The 16544-nt window shown below is 46.3% G+C and overlaps 1 protein-coding gene across 1 annotated transcript in view; it reads right to left on the bottom strand.

Annotated features, from left to right (window-relative positions):
- The window catches only part of LOC119164617 (solute carrier family 35 member G1), a 335022-nt gene extending 318989 nt beyond the window's left edge, over positions 1–16033 (bottom strand). The window contains exon 1 of the mRNA XM_075872919.1: positions 15927–16033. The gene's annotated coding sequence lies outside the window, so the exon portion shown is untranslated. The remainder of the gene's footprint in view (positions 1–15926) is intronic.
- Positions 16034–16544: the final 511 nt, after the last annotated feature.

Genomic DNA, 16544 nt, shown 5'->3' with positions numbered 1-16544 from the left:
TTCTGCGATCAGGGAGGACTTCGTTATCGGTTACGTCAGGGTATAGCCAGGTTTCGGTGAGGACAAGAATATCGCAGTCACAATCGTCAAGGAAGGAACATAACAAATCCCGTTTTGGCATCAGGCTGCAGATGTTAGTAGACGGTAGGGATAATGTGGGGATGGCTTGAAAGGGCGAAGTCATATTCCGATCTTGCCCGCACGTGTTATTTAGCTATCTGTTAGTTAGTACGACATCATCACTGGCGACGTCATAAATGTAAACCTGCTTGTTAATGTGCAGGCGGTCAACTGAAATTTTGAAAGCCTTGCTTTGAGATTTTGCGAAGGTTACCAACTTGCGTCTTGCCTGTCGTGTAGCCGGGGAAAAGTCTTCGCCAATAGAGTAGGTTGTTCCTTTTAATTTGCGTGCACAAGACAAGATCTGCTCTTTGTCCTTATAGAATGTTAGTTTTGCTATGATGGGCCTATTTTTTCCTTCAGTGAATTTGCCTAGCCTGTGAACATGCTCGAATTGGGAACTAGTGGTCGTTAATTCAAGTTTTCCAGAGCAAAGCGCTATAACTTTCTGCTCCGCCGCGGCCCATTCTTCCTCCTTCTTATCCTCTATGCAAATAAATAGAAGGTTAGATCGCCACTGCCTATTTTCGGCATCGTCGCATCGGGACGAAATGGTTGCCAACTGATCTGAAACTTTGAGGAGGGAGCTGTCAGAAGGACTATCTGCGTTTCGCTGCAATGCAATGGTTGCCTCAAGGGCAGCGACTTTAGCATCTAGTAGCTTGATCTGATTTTTGGCAGTTTCATGCTCTCCACTTACTCGTTTCAGATCGGCTAACTTTGTGGCATGCTCAGCCTCTAGTATTTTAATTGTTTGCAAAACCGAAGCGAAAGCGTCCGCTTCGGCTTTACTCATCAGTCCCGGATTTGTTTGATTGATTGATATGTACGGTTTAACGTCCCAAAACCACTCTATGATTATGAGAGACGCCGTAGTGGAGGGCTCCGGAAATTTAGACAACCTGGGGTTCTTTAACGTGCGCCCAAATCTGAGCACACGGGCCTACAACATTTCCGCCTCCATCGGAAATGCAGCCGCCGCAGCCGGGATTCGAACCCGCGCCCTGCGGGTCAGCAGCCGAGTACCTTAGCCACTAGACCACCACGGCGGGGCCCAGATTTGTTTCCACATCGCCCGCGAGCATGAGCAGTAAGTTTAGAACGGAAGAACAGAGATTGCATGAAATACACAACAAACGCTTGAGAACATCGTAAAACTCTGGTGGGCACGACACCGCAATGAAACAGGTATGACTGAACTTGATACAGGAAGCACCCTTCATGTAAGTGACCTGTAACACCAGTGGCCGTAAGTCTCCCATCCCAAATGCGGCGTCGTGCCTAAAGCTGGCGGATGAAGAGTGAAGCTTATATGCGCCTCGGCTGACGTCACTAGGCGATATCGAAGTTCCATGTTGCCAGATGGTAGCGCCGATCTCGTCCAAGTTTAGCCACAGAAGGGTTCCATCCGGCCGGGGATGGAACCCCCCGGCCGGATGGAACCAAATGAGTTGAAGCAAATGTGCAAATGGGAAGCAAGTGAAGCAAATGTGAAGCAAATGTGAAGCAATTGTGAAGCAAATGAGTTGTTTTCCCGCATAATAAAGGGGGCCGCCAGAATTCGAATTGTTTACAGCTCTTTAATTTGCATTCCATGGAGCTGTACGTTAAGGGATGTATTGTCAGACGCCTTATTTCTATATACTAGATTTCTGATTTGGTGGGGGAGCACTCCAGACCACTCTTGCGTCCTATCTTTTCTACGATGGGGGTGGCCTGTTGAAAACCTTCTTCCATCTGACCCAGATCGTGACACCATGAGCATATATGCCATGGCGTACTTGCGAAATTTCATTTAGGGCCTCCGGGAGGCGCATGAGGGCGATATTGGACAAAAAAGGACAACCCCATGAGGAGTACCGAAATCACCCATGGTGATGGGTGGAGATTTGAGGTCCCCTATGCTAATATTGACTTGTCTGTCGGGAAGGAAGTCCCGCACATATACATATAAATTTGGACCGCACTTGAGTTCCCGTAAGTTTTCCAAGATAGTGAAGGGCAGAACATTGTCGAAAGCGCCCTTGAAATCTATTGCAAGAATGGCCTTTTCCGCTTGAGTGGTACTGCTGGGTAGCTTGACAATCTCGTTTTTAATTGAAGGAGGATGTCCTGCGCTAACAAACGGGGACGAAAGCCATGCATAGTGTCAGGCAGGTGGTTCTGTTCTTATAGATATTCGGTTAGCCTTATTTTTATGGCCTTCTCCATCACCTTACCAGCGCATGACATCAGGCACATAAGACGGAGGTTATCAATGTTGAGCGCTTTGCCGGCTTTCGGGATGAAAGTGAGCTCGGCCAATTTCCACTCAATGGGAAGCATTCCGGCGTCCCAGTACTAATTCATTTTTACAACAAGGAACTCAGTCATGTCATCGCTTAGGCTAGAGAGGAGCCTTATCGATACCTGATCAGGTCCCTGAGCAGTACCTCTCCTTATGCTTTGTATCACCGCTTAGATTTCGATGACCGTGAATGTTTTTGAAAGTTTCAGATATTCAGGGCCGTCATACGAAGGTATGGGTGCGCGATCTCGTGCAGTGTTGACATTCTTCAACTGTAGGGCACCGAGTAAGCTCGCATTGTTGCCAGGGAAGCCATGTTTAACTTTCTGAAGTCTTCTTCTGATCACGCCTCTGGTAGTCTGGGTCATTAAGGTGATGCAGAAGGTGCCAGGAAGATTTCGTATGAAGACACTTTAAAAGGGAGTCGCATTTCGAGAAACAATTTTCGTTAGCAAGTGCTATTGCGTATTTCTCTGTCTTAGCAGTGAGGGTGGCAATACGTGTCTTGAGTCGGCGATTAGGCCTTTGTCTTTTCCAGCGTCTTAATGGTTGGCACCTGGCATCCCATAAATGCAAGAGATGGCTATCTGCCGCTGGAGCTTCAAATGTAGGTGCAATAGATTTGGTAACCTCGTTCTTAAGTTCCAGTAAAGTACCGCCTCATTCCTAGTAAGATGTGGTAGTTTGATGAAAGGTAAAGATCTCTGTTTTGTGGAAAGCTTCCCAATCTATTAGCTTAACAGTCTTTGATGTTTCTTGTGTCTTCCATACGATGAGGACATGTGAATAATAAAATGGTCACTCCCGAGGTTCTCTTGTGAGTTCCACCAGCGTGGCTGCGGAAGGTTGATACCCATCGTTATATCGGGGCATGTATCCTTTGAAACACTGTTACCGGTGCGAGTCGGTTAGGCTGGTTCGATGAGGAGAGTATTACCCTCGAGATTCATGAGGTCGTACATTTTTCGTACTTTGGTGTCCTCTTACGGATAACCCCAGGAGGTGTGTCGGGCATTAAAGTCGGCTACAAAAGCAGCGGAGCATTTAGAGCTTGTTTCCTGGCATTGTGAAAGACCTCAATGAAGGTTTGCTTATGAGACTTGGGTCAAGTGTATATGTTAAGCACACACACAGGCTGCTGAGAGCGCTTGATGGGCAAAAAACGTATGAACACGTACTCAAGCTGCGTATTACGGGGGTCAAGATCTACCGCGACCGCAGTTCAAGTGTTGTGAACTATACTGCACACTGATGTGTTATGTTGTTGGCAAGTGTTGTGTACGAAAAAAAACTTGATATCGAGGACTACAGTTTTCTGTAGCTCTATGTTGTCAGGTTTGTGATCGAGCATGTCTATGTATTGGTGCAGCGATGCTGCCTTACAGCGCAAGATGCTGTAGTTCCACTGTATTGTGTTCAGGTTTCGAGAGAGCTGCACCATTATGAGTTCGAAGATTTTTTTATGAATCCTAGGTTTTATGCACTGTCGTGGAGATATCGCGGCGCCCCGTGAGTAGCTTAACAAGTGTGCTTTTGTGCCCCTGTTCCAGCTGTGAGACGCTGCGCTTGTTTTTGCAGGTGAAGGCGTCTAATTCAAGTAGCTTGGTCTGCATGGCTTTCTTGATGAAGGCCAACCTTCGTTCCTTTATTTGCTGTATGGAGGCCGAATGTTGCGCCCGTATTTATTGCAGCTCTTCGTTGATCTGTAGTTTCAGGAGTGATGTCAGCATCTTGACAACTGTATTTACGATCTGTTCATTCTGGTCTTGGTGGGATTTTCCGCCTGCGTCAAGAGAGGGAACCTGAGTACCTGTTTTCATGGGTACCGTTGCAGGTTGAAGCTGGGTTGTGCTGGGTGGTGGTTGACTGGATTTTGTTACTTCACTAGTCGCTCTGACTGCTCTACTTTGTAATGTTGTTTTATCGGTGTCTGTTGTTGTTTGGCTATCATCTTTTGGAAGTGTGTGATTGATTGCGAGTCGTCATCATTCTTAGAATAGGTAAGAGCAATAACCTCTGCCCAGCTTGCCGGTGGTGTCAATGTCTTGTTCATTTGGGGTAGACCCAGACTGCACCGCTGAGGCTCCTGGGTGGTTTCTTGTTGTGGAGTCAATTTGAGTCTCCAACTGCACCAAGATTTGGATCGTGATTTGGGCCGTGGTTTGAGCCAAGACTAGGACCGAGAATTAGATGAGGATGGACCATGATGAGCCCTTCTAGCTGAGTGACCTAAGGAGGTGCTACGTCATTCTTAGCGTGCGCGTTGCCTATTGTGGTTAGTCGATGTTTCCTCGCATGCGTCCCCACGTCTCAATGAAGCTGGTCGGGATGGTTTGTCCACTGGGCTTCGGGAGCGCTTGGAACATTTCCTCGTTCCGGTGATGTGAGGGCTGTTACGAAGCAGACAGCAGGCTAGACACTCTTGGTTGGCAAGTTCGACATCTGCCTTCCCACATGTCGGGCACCGGCTGGATAGTGTCGTTGGATTGGGGCAGACATCGGTACGATGATCGACCTGGTCACAATTAGAGCAGGTGGGGATGGTCTTGCGATAGGGTTGTACAGGGTTGGCTTCTCTGAAAACGAGCACAATTCTTAGAATGTCTGCATGTACGAACGTGAGCACGAATACGTTGGTGGTTTCAAGATGCTGGGCTCCATCACATTGTTGCCTGAGACAGGCGTTTTGGACTATATAGTCTGTATATATGTGGTTGGCTATTCGAATGACGTCTCGTCCGATTTTGTCCGTTGGCTGGAGGCAGCTGTGCACTGGAACTGTTTTGCCAGAAAATTGCAGTGCCGATATGTTGAGGAAACGTTTGATTAGTGCCTTGTTAGGGGTGTTGATCACGATGAAGTTTTGGTCCCAGACGGGATATAGTCCATGTTGTGTAAAGTCAATATGTAGGACGGGTGGGTTTTCCGCTGCATGTATAGGGCTGCATGAATTGATTTCGTGACGACACAATGTCCTTTATATGCTGCGAAGTTGCACGTAACCCTGTGTTTCATGACAGCAACATAGCCATCTGGACTAAGTGGAAAGGTGTAGCGAGGGTGCCACGAGTCCTCCGCCCATTTCAGTGTTGTTGGGCGTTTGGATTTTGAAGGTACGGTGGTTGAATGCTTTGCGCAGAAGATGTCTTCTGTGGCCAACGGCAAGGAAGCATTAGGTGCAGCCGCGGCAAGACGTTGGGCGATATCTTTCAGGACCCAGTCTCTAAATGGCGTGACATTTTCTGGCGAGGGCCCGGGGTTCCTAACTTATTGGATTGGCGTGGAGGCAGGGTCGTACGCTTGCACTAGGGGCTCAGGGGTCGACCCTGCCATAAATGGCGGTAGATTAGGCGACCCCTGCCTACGTGGTAGACCCGGCTGAGCTTCGGGTTGTAGCAGTTATGTCATCCGGACCATTTTTCGGTTCAAAAAACTGTTCCGCAGCGGCGTCGCGAGCAGTCTCTATTGGCTGTACTAGCAGTTACGTCATTCCCAGCGTCGTACGCAGATAAGTTGGTTGTTGGCTGCGTTGTGAGTGACGTCGTTCATCTCGTCGCAACCATTGCGCTGAGCACGCTTCCATAAGTTTCACCTGAAAAGTTTTATACGTGTAAGCTAAGAACAACTTTAGCAGAGCACCGACAGCGGAAACGTGAGATAGCTCGTATTTCTGGGTCCGATGGCACAAAGAACAACAGGCACGGGAGGCCCCGTACCGGCAGCAAGTTCGTTCTGATGATCCGGTAGCTTTTCAAGCTGCGCTTAATCGCCAACAGAAATGGAAGCGCCAGTGGTGGGCGGATCCGGCAAACCACACCGCCGAGTTACCTCACGAAGTCAAACGCTTGCAATAATGCCGTGCCGAACAATGAATACATCATTGATATCTGGGGTTTAACGTCCCATAACCACTATACGATTATGAGAGACGCCGTAGTGGAGGGTTACGGAACTTTAGACCACCTGGGGTTCTTTAACGTGCACCCAAAATTGAGCACACGGGCCTACAACATTTCCGCCTCCATCGGCAATGCAGCCGCTGCAGCCGGGATTTGAACCCGCGCCCTGCGGGTCAGCAGCCGAGTACCTTTGCCACTAGACCACCGTGGCGGGGCGAACAATGAATACATGGTTCTTAAAAAAAGCACGTATTTTCTGTCGTTCAGCGTAGGCATAACGACGAGGCGTTGCAACGTCAACGTCATGATTGCGGCAATGCTTTCACCGTGGCGAAAGCCCGCTTTTACACCGTAGGCGGGATTTTCCCAAGTGGCACTTTGGCTACAGCTGCGACGTCTGTGTGACACCTGTGGTTTGAGGACAATCACTATGACTAAAGCATTGCGAAATGCATCAAACCACTTATTACACTCATTCATGACTGCAAACATTCGAGCACAACGTGCGCGATGTGAAATCTCAAGGCAAATGTGTGCCTGTCCTCGTTAAGGAGCATGAACATGTAACCAATAATTGTGAATGGTTTCAGTGCCACGTAATTAAAAATTAAGTCTAATTTGTCATCAACGTTAGTGTATGTCTAACGAGAAAATGTTCTGTTGAAATGTTATTGAGGTCCGTGACAATACATTTTTCTAAACACAGGTGATAGTTGTTGGTAGAATAAACCAATACAGATGTTATAAAAGAGATGACGTCCACGTAGTTTTATGATGGGCAAGCGAAAGAAAATGTTATACTTATGCTAGCGGGCGGTTTCATGTTAGGGGTGAAGCTCCTTATGCTGTGGGTCGTGCGTCCACAATGTATTAATTAGTAGTAGTACTAGTCCTAGTAGTAGCAAATAGTTACACCTCGTTTGCTACACGGACAGACGGAAGGATGGATGCATGGATGAACGGACGAACGCAGCGGTGGACGTACGGACGGATGGACGCACACGGAAGGACACATGCGCAGACGGACGCATGGACAGACGCTTGAACGGTCACACAGACGGACGCAAGTAGGGACAGACGCCAGAACGAACGGACGGAAGTGCGGACGCACTGACGGACGCTACACCCCGCTCATCATCATTCAGTCCGTGGATATGCTTCGATTTTTTTTCTGCTTAGTAATTGTTACTACCTACATTAGTGCCCATTTCTAACTGCGTTTGTCATGGTCGCGGTAGTAACTGTTACAAATCTCCCCCTTACAACACTTAACTACCAGTTAGTAACATATATGACAAGTGGTTAGTAAATCAGAGTTAGTGAGTACAACAGCCTCTTTTGAAGGGATCCTGAAATGATTCTGCGGATTTTTGGTATTCTTTGCCATTTTCACCATGTCCGAAGTGCTGGGCTTTCATGGCGTTGCTGACGCATGTGGTAATTAGTACGTCTAGGCGTGTTCTGACAACATTGGGGATTAATTTGCTTAACCCATTTACAAGCTTAGAAAGGTCTCCTATATTAATGATCATGTAGCTTATGTTGATAAATGAAAAGGTCTTGGTCATAAACATAGAGGAGCGTAATGAGAAATGCAGTCTGAGCAGCTGTAGTGAGCACAAGTTCAGCATTATGATAAACAGTGCAAGGATGACGAACATAGAGCTGAAAAAATATACGACACACACACACACACACACACACATATATATATATATATATATATCAACTAACCTGAACTTTATGCTGTTTATTACGTGTCATATTGTATGCCACGTATGTTACCAAGAATTTGCGAGAATTGCCACACGCAAATTTGGGTTGTTGCATTGCCGTTCACACTTCTCGTGTCCGTGAACCACGTCTGTAAGGGAAAGGCGCCACTGAAAAACAAAGAGTAGGCAACGGCAGCAAACGGATTCACTGTACCACGGTGTGAAAGTGATTTTCAGCAATATATCTTAAACAGTTGAACTTGCGCTCTTACAGCTGGACGAAAAGTATCCCAAAGTTATTTTACCAAAACCGTCTTTTTCACTATACGCCACGGTGGTCTGGTAGTTATGGTGTTTCATTGCTGACTCGCAAGTAGCAGGATTGAATCTCTGTTGACTTTTCGTTCTAGGCGAAAATGTTCGAGGCCCATGCACTTTGATAAAGTTGCACGAGCCTCGAGCACGACCAAAAGTGATAACATTTCCTTAGTGCCCCACTGAGCATCTCTCATACTCGTGTTGTGCTTTCGGGATGTTAAACCCGATCAATTCATTATTAACAACTATGTTTTTACTGGTGTTTGGAAAAAAATAACCCAAGAATAACTTAAGTTACCCCTTTCCTTGATTTTTTGAAGGTGCCAATGGTTGATGCTACGCACACAATCATCTGAAGCTGTCCGCGTCCCTGATAAACAACAGAGATATTGTCTTCGAGGTGGACTTGTATTTCATGGTGGGTGTTCAGAAGAGCGATGCCGAGCAATCTGATTTGTTGTTGTAGCTCTCAGGTACAGCACCAATGATGTAGCGCATAAAGTATGTCCGACAAAGGACAAGGTAAGGGACAAAGGGGAGCGCTTCTCTTTGTTCCTTCTCTTGTCCTGTGTCTGATATATTTTACACGCTACGTCATTAGCTATCACTTACCAAAACGCTTGACTTCATACTCTTCTCATGTGCATTTTTAGGCATCTCAGCGATGAAAAAAAAATCGTTCCGCTTCAGCTGAGCTCGTGGACAGAGTTGCCAGAATCTTTAGAAGACTGTCCACTTTTGGGAAGAATATGTGTGAGATATTGGCAACTGCTTACGTCGCAAATATTCTCAGTGTTTCTCGCTTTTCTCGCTTCCATTTTGCAGCCCAAACTGCTAACTTCCTTTGCAATGCCGAAGTTGAGATAGTGCTCAAGTCAGGTCAGTAAACAGTTACAGCAGTGGGAAGTGTGGCAGATTCGGGAATGTTCTGCGGCAAAAGGAAGGAAAGCATCTTCAAGATGTGTCGATGCCCTTTAAAGCGCTAATTGAAATGGCCTACTAATAGTAAAGAAAAGGCAGAAATACCGAAAGCCTACATAGTCATCTCCCACGCTAGGCACTGACACATTACTTCGCTGAAACTGCCTTTCCTGTCAAACGCGGAATCTTGGTTTTCACAAGTTATTCAGTGTGCACAGTGAACAGTGTCGTGTTTCAAGAGTTAAACGTCAAGCGTTACCTTACGAAATCTTGGTGCGGCCATCGAGTCTGAGAGAAGGGCTTTGGTTGACACAGAACACGAGCTACCTAGCAGTACTTGTAGGCAGGTTACCTATTTCAAAGGTGTGACTTCACATTGCTGGATGCAACGTACTCAGCGAAAAATGGGCTTCGGCCAATGACCCTGAATGCCAGAAGTGAGAACTTAAGCGACAACAGATGTCGGCTTGTAAGGTTCCGCTGTTAAGGGCCACTCACCAGGACCCATACGAAATTTTACTTAGACCATTAATTTTTGGGTGTTCGATAAGGAACAGTTTGCCACAAAAAGTTTTTGAATCCGTTCATTACAAGCTGAGAAAAGTGTGTTTGTTTTTGTTGGAGTGGCGCGAAATTAGGATTAGAGGAGGTGAGATTGAATCCCTTGCCACTCCACCCCGTAACCTTCGCAAGCCAAATGTCTTCCCTACCCTCTCTGGCATTCGATTAAGAGGTCACGTGCGCATGACGTGCCCGAAGAACCCAACCCCGTGCACGCGAGAAGCGTTTTTTTTTTTACCAGCGTTGTATTGAGGTCTACTGCCTATTTCTGTGGGATGGTTTCGAAACGCTGGCGTAGACGCTGTATAATGAACAGGCGCAATAAGTCCGCGAGCATGTAGGAGCGGTCCATGGCTGTTGTTAGCCCCACATCTTGTTGCAATTCGCAGGAGGGAAAGTGAAAAAAAGCACTCTCACCTTCCCTAATGCGTTTCAGTATGTATCTAGAGATTTATAAATCTCTTCCAGCTACAAATACATAAACTACGCATGTCGTGTTCAATAACTTTCAACATGTCACGTGCCACCACTGGCGACGTCCGAGCACAGTAGTCTACGTATAGGACGAACGGCACTGCATTGCCGCGTACGTAGGGTCATTCGTACGTGCACTTCTTGCCCTCATTCTCTGGAGGAGCAACCTCGAAAGGAAGAGAGACCAGCGTTCATCTTGAAATCCGACCCACTTCCGTGGCGTGTAGCTTTGCAAACTTTGGCAGACGTGATCATGAACGCCTCATCTACGCATTGCGCTACCAGCTCAAAAATGTCAAACATGGTGAGTGGCCCTTTAAACACTACCACTCGTTTGTCGCCTGGCCAAAAGATTCGAGGGTCCAGATTTCGTCCACTTCCACTCAGGTGCCGGTAAGGTTGCACTCGCGCAGTATCTTACTCTGCGCGTGAAACGTATCGAGTTTGTGACTGCTGCCCTAAGGAAAGCTGTTATTTTCTGTTAAGATTTGATCCCATATCCCAAACCCAATGAACGCGAAGTAGTTGGTGGCAACAGTGATACTCCAGCGACTCGCATCAGGATGTCCGAAACAGACAACTGACAGGCATGAATGGTGCACAGTACAGCGTAAGTAAACTCGTGTTACATGCTGTGGCAACATTCGTCGAAATTAACGCATTCTGAGAAATTGATTATGGTGCACCAGGTTCTGAACAACACCACAGTTTATTTTCATCACTGGTGAACCAATCACAGTAATTTCTGCCGTGCGAGGCTGCTCCTGTTCGCGGCGGTGTAAGTGCTGCAAACACATATGCACGTACTAGTTGGACAGTGAATGCATTGCATATCTATGCTGCGTAGTGAAATATTCTGTATATACAGTCCTGAATCTGTTTTTGTTAAATGAACTGACAGCTGCACGCTTGCATGCAACAGAAGACACCTTGCCGCATCACTGTCATTGCAGGAAGCGGAGCGACGAAAGCTACCAACAACAAGAAAAAAGAGAACATTCCGCGTTTTTTTGCGCGTATAGATTTTCTGGCTCATTTACGCAGCGGACAAGGAATTTCTATGTGAGTAGGTACAATTGGGTCCCAGGTACATTTTTTTGATCAAGACCAAGTGAACATTTCTCAACAATGAATACGTTTCCCTCGCAGGTTGCATGATGAAATCTGTACGATTGGAGTACTCCATTCATATAAGTCACAGTGCAGCTGTGACATCAACCAGGGTTGCTAGAAAGCTGCGAAAAATATTGCGTGTAAAATCGTGTTACCAAGGTGCAGCATAACTTACAAAAGAATTACACATTGCGTATCGCAAGCAAGCTTGGATGCTTGCAGTAAGTCAAGAAAAGTTGACCAAAAGCAATCACTGCGTCAGGGCTGCTTGACACTCAAAGCTAAACATAGAAATCAATCCTATAGACATGCAGTAACAAGCATCGACAGTAATAACTTCGCTTAACAAGGTAAGCAAAACCGAAATGTAATTATGATTGTAACGAAACACGTGTTGTAAGCGGAACCTTCCTTGACTTGTGAAACGCACTTCACCCGACGAGGACTACGCCATCTACGCCTAACAAAGATTAATGATGTCTTCTCCGACCGTGTGGGCCGTCGACATGATGCGCTTGCGAAGACTAGTCTATTCAATGGCGCCTCGGTAAGCCGTTGCTTCATATGTGAACTGTATGTACCAGTCGTTTACCGTATTTTACTAGGATTACTTTTCTTTTACTTACTCCCTTACAAGCACATCCAAGAAGAAGGGTGGGGGATCTCCTGTCGTACATGTACACCATCTGTTCAAACTACCGTGGATAATCACGTCACAGAGGAAAGCTGATGTCTCCCTTCCGCAATCAAATCGGTGAAACCCCCACCCCCCCCCCCCCCCGAAAACAATTTCTGGCTATGCCCCTGTTATGCTCAGATAAATTACCGCTACTTGTGCAAATGGTGAACAGTACCGTCTTAGATAACTTCGCAGTCTGCTCACCGATTACGCGAATAGTAAGCACTGCATGCTCAAGAAGCAAACCAGGCTGTAGGATTACTGATGGATGAAAGTCCAGCGAGCAGTGCATTTTGAACCATTGACCTTTTTTCTTCTCTAGAAGACATGGGTCACCAGGCATACGTTAGTTGCTACTGAATCCTTGCACAGGACATTGTTTCTGCAGCGACCGACGAAATCATTGAGAGTGAAATGTAATTCGCATCGTACGCTCTCCATTGGACACTGCACTGAAGACGTTCACCAACGATAAAACGCACCTAACAATTTCGCGCACAACAGAGAACGCAAGCAAGCGCAGAAGGCTAAAACACGTAAGAAATTGTTTCTTGGCGAACCATTTTAAAAGCGGACCTGGCCATGTATACCCATGCAGTGCAAATTCGGCACTGGGTAATAATAGCATGAGCAGAGAGCGCTAGAAAAACGTTTTTTTCGTAATAATTAAGACCATCATAATACTTTGAAGGAAAAGAAAACTTATTTGAAAAAAAGCCATTCATTGTTTTATATTTCAATCAAACTAGCATTTTTAAATTTAAAAATCGTCCCCTACAAACGTAGTCGCGCTTTGATCGCAGCTTCCTTAACTCCCCATGCTGATCTCGCCGGCAGTACATTCTGAATTGCTTTTCGCCCAAACCTTCGTGGCCTATTTAAATAAACCTTGATAACGCGATAACACATGAAACGTGTACATGCACGCTCATAACGCTCGTATCTAACTTATCTTACAGGTCTGCTGCTGTCACACTGTGCAGAAGGTTAGGGGGATGGTTGACAAAAACACTGTCGCTATACGGCTTGGCTTTAGTGAAGGCGTTTTAGAAATACACTCAAACTAAGCCACTGAAGCACAAAATTTTCACGCACATTTCATCTGACGTTTTACCACAGGTGGATGAAACTGCGTAATGTGCACAGCTGCAAGTGCAATTGAAAAAAAAATCAGGAAATATGTGCTCGCACCTGTACAGAGATATTCGCAATGTTCATAGACTGTCGAACCACCTAGCGGCATTCAAGAGCGTCCTCCCAAGGATGATCACTGGCCAGACGCTCCCACTGCTCCCTTGTTCGGTGGTGCTAGCTGCAGTGTTTAGGCATTAGCAAGAAACGAACACAAACCACTTTGTATGTTTTGTGCATCAGTGAATATGCCGGACCATTCATGACATGATAAATCTGAATCGTTCTTGCGTGACGCCAAGTTTTCGTCAAAATATGTGGCAACTCGCGTTTTAAATAATAGCCCAAAAAGTAAACGTATAAGCTTCGCGAGATTTTTTGACGCCAGTTTGGATAGTTGAATGTTATCCTCTGACCATACCAAGTAAAACTCGCCTTGTTCTGCATGCGTATAGCATTAATCAGTGCTTTTGTAGTGCATGAACCCAATGAAAGTCATTGTACGTGGTAAGTAGCAGAGGCTCACGATTGGCGTATAAAAACATTGGCGTACGCTGTGCCGCATTTTTTTTTACGTTCGTTAATAAATGACAGGATACTGCGAGTGATTCATTTCTTGCCGGTTATGAGAGCAAATTGTTCTCGGCGCCCAGATAAACGTGGTGAAGAACGGCGTGTTGGTGTTGTGCGTGGTAAGTGACACTTTGTTGGGGTTATCAAAATCGTTCGGCAGAGAGAAGTCCTCAGATTACATTCAGCAGTGATGTGCAAAGAAACCATCTTGGCATCAAAGATTTTTCACTGGACGTATAGAGTACAACGAGAGTTACAGCGATCATGAACGATCAGTGCTAACTAACGAGCAGCAAATATCACTTAACGTTCCTATGTGTGAGTAACGCTTTTTCAGGCTCGTAAGTCAGTTAGATTGTATATGTAGTGTAATATCCTCAGTGCGTTCAAAATAAAAGCACATATAGTTATTCTTGTTCATTGCACGTAGCCCATTGCAGTGGATATTACGCAGCGCTGCATTCCGCCAACGCGCTCGGGCTCGACCAGTGAAGCAAAATGGTTAGAGCGATTAAACGTGCAGTTACGACTACAGTTCATGCCTCTCTGCTAACTTCTCCTGCGCCTCACCAGTAGCGTCCAAACGACGTTTTTGTTCAACAAATTTTGACAATTTCGACGTTGCGAGAGAAGTACACGCGTTCATTCATTTTCAATATCCTTCTTGCGACGGCGGTGAGGAAACTTGAACCATTCGAGTGCAGTGAATTGTCCACTGTTAGAGCCTGATCATGGCTGTGACACAAGTGACACCTAATGGGAAGTTGAACGCTTGTGTTCTGTTGAACAAGCGATTTCGTGATGCTTACAGCGCAAGTAACGACGGGGGCATATTATGTTTGCAAACCATCGCTACGTTACACATTCGGCCCCGTGCAGCGACGACAGCGCGCCACTTGCTAGTGGTTCACTACTGCTCCAAATCCGTCAGGCAGGTTAAACACAAATTATTTCGGAGTGCCGTTTGCCGTTCAGTGGATACGTGAATTCGAGTTCGCGCAGTTATTTGTAGCACGCGCAGGATTATGCTAGGCGTCGTTGATGTACGGTCGATCAGTTGACACCACCACGTACCCTTCGCACTGCGGCAAAATTGAGGTAGCAAACATTTAGCAGTTCTTATTGTTTGGGAGCGTACTTTGGTCCCATATACATCTATTCGACGAGAGTTCATTCAGTGAACGTGGCACGGGGCGTGCATCCGTGCGTCCTATCTTTTCCTATGCGAGTTCACGGGTTGATCGTCCCCCCGCTGCCATCTTTGATTGCACAGCCCGCCACCTATAGCTCGTGGGCATTGTGAATAACGGCCGTCGTTCACACAGCCTGAGCCGCATTTGCAAACGCGAATATAAACCAATACGACGTCATCCTATTCAGATATTTACTTCGGTTGCTCAAGAAGTGTTTTGTTGCGACTTAGCCACAATGCTTTCTCCAAGCTCCTAGCCGTGGGGGTCTATTCGCTTCGCTATTCTGCTGCTGACCCGCAGGTCGCGGTGGCATCGAATATCGGCTGCGGCAACTACATTTTCGATGGAGGTAAATATGCTGCAAGCCCATGGGCTCAGTTTTTGAATGCATGTTTTAAGAATCCTCGGGGGTCAGATTTTCCGGAGACCTCCACTACGGTGTCTCTGATAGTGATATAGTGGTTTTTGCACGTTAAACACCACAAATATCTCAATGATTCATCACGTTCTCCAGGCGGTAGTCGAACAGACCCCCCCCCTTTTTTTTTTGTCAGGCAGACACTGAATAACCTTTCCCACAACTTAAATCACATAAGGAGCACTTTGTTTAAATGAATCTTGATGTAAGTGAGTTGGCTCATAATTCAAGGTAAATTGGTGTGCGCTAAATATATGAGAATGGCACACTAAAAGAACGAACGGGGACAGCGGGCCTGTGCCTCCGTCCGTTTACTTTTTTTTCGTTTCTGTGTCCCTGCATTTTTATACGCACACAGCAACGAAGTACAGAACGCGAGCAACAAAGGAAAAGAAAGCACAATTTTGAAACCAATGTCCCTTCAGGGCAGTAATGAAACAGAAACGAACAAAATATACTACCTGCGTTTGTGCAGATGCTTCTACACTCACCGACACGCTATTTCTGTTGTGTTGTGAGCTTACCTACTCGATTTTCACGACGTTCTGTTAGAAGGACGAAATCTGCAGCTTTGATGAACCATACAGGGCAGCAGCTTCCAGAGTGACTTCCTTTCAGTGTTTCGGAGGCGTGTAAGTGCACACGCAGGAGCAGCAACAAGCAAAGCCCTCGCCATGACGTAAGCGAAGATTGCTTAAACAGACGACATCGAAAAGCTGGGAAACGCCCGCCAGCGTCGGCCGCACGCTCCTCCTCGCCCTGCCGCCACGGAGTGGCAGCCGGCGCTTTTTTGTCTGTTTGCCGACTGTTGGAAAGGATGCTTTCCCCGCCGGATCTGCTTTTCGAGTTTCAGAGTCATTGAGAATCGCTGTGAAGAGCAGCCTGCGCACAAACTTTTTTAGAAAATTGCTGAGGTATAAAATTTCCAAAAATTAACTGGCACAAATTTAACCGCTGTGAACATTCACTCACCGGGGAATGATGGAGTAGTTACATTTGCCTAGTCTAGGTGCTCACGGGCTTCAAAAAAATTACCGCTTTGTGTCTTGCAGTGTTGAAGTTTTGTTTTGTAAAAATCTTGGGCAATTGTGAACTTCGCGGGAAATTATATTTGGTGAGCGTAAAACAATTGGCAGATCCCA

Source organism: Rhipicephalus microplus, chromosome 9 (assembly GCF_043290135.1).
Source record: "Rhipicephalus microplus isolate Deutch F79 chromosome 9, USDA_Rmic, whole genome shotgun sequence".
Classification (NCBI taxonomy): Eukaryota; Metazoa; Arthropoda; class Arachnida; order Ixodida; family Ixodidae; genus Rhipicephalus; species Rhipicephalus microplus.
Note: the sequence above shows the minus strand (reverse complement) of the source record. Positions and strands in the feature narration are given on the sequence as shown.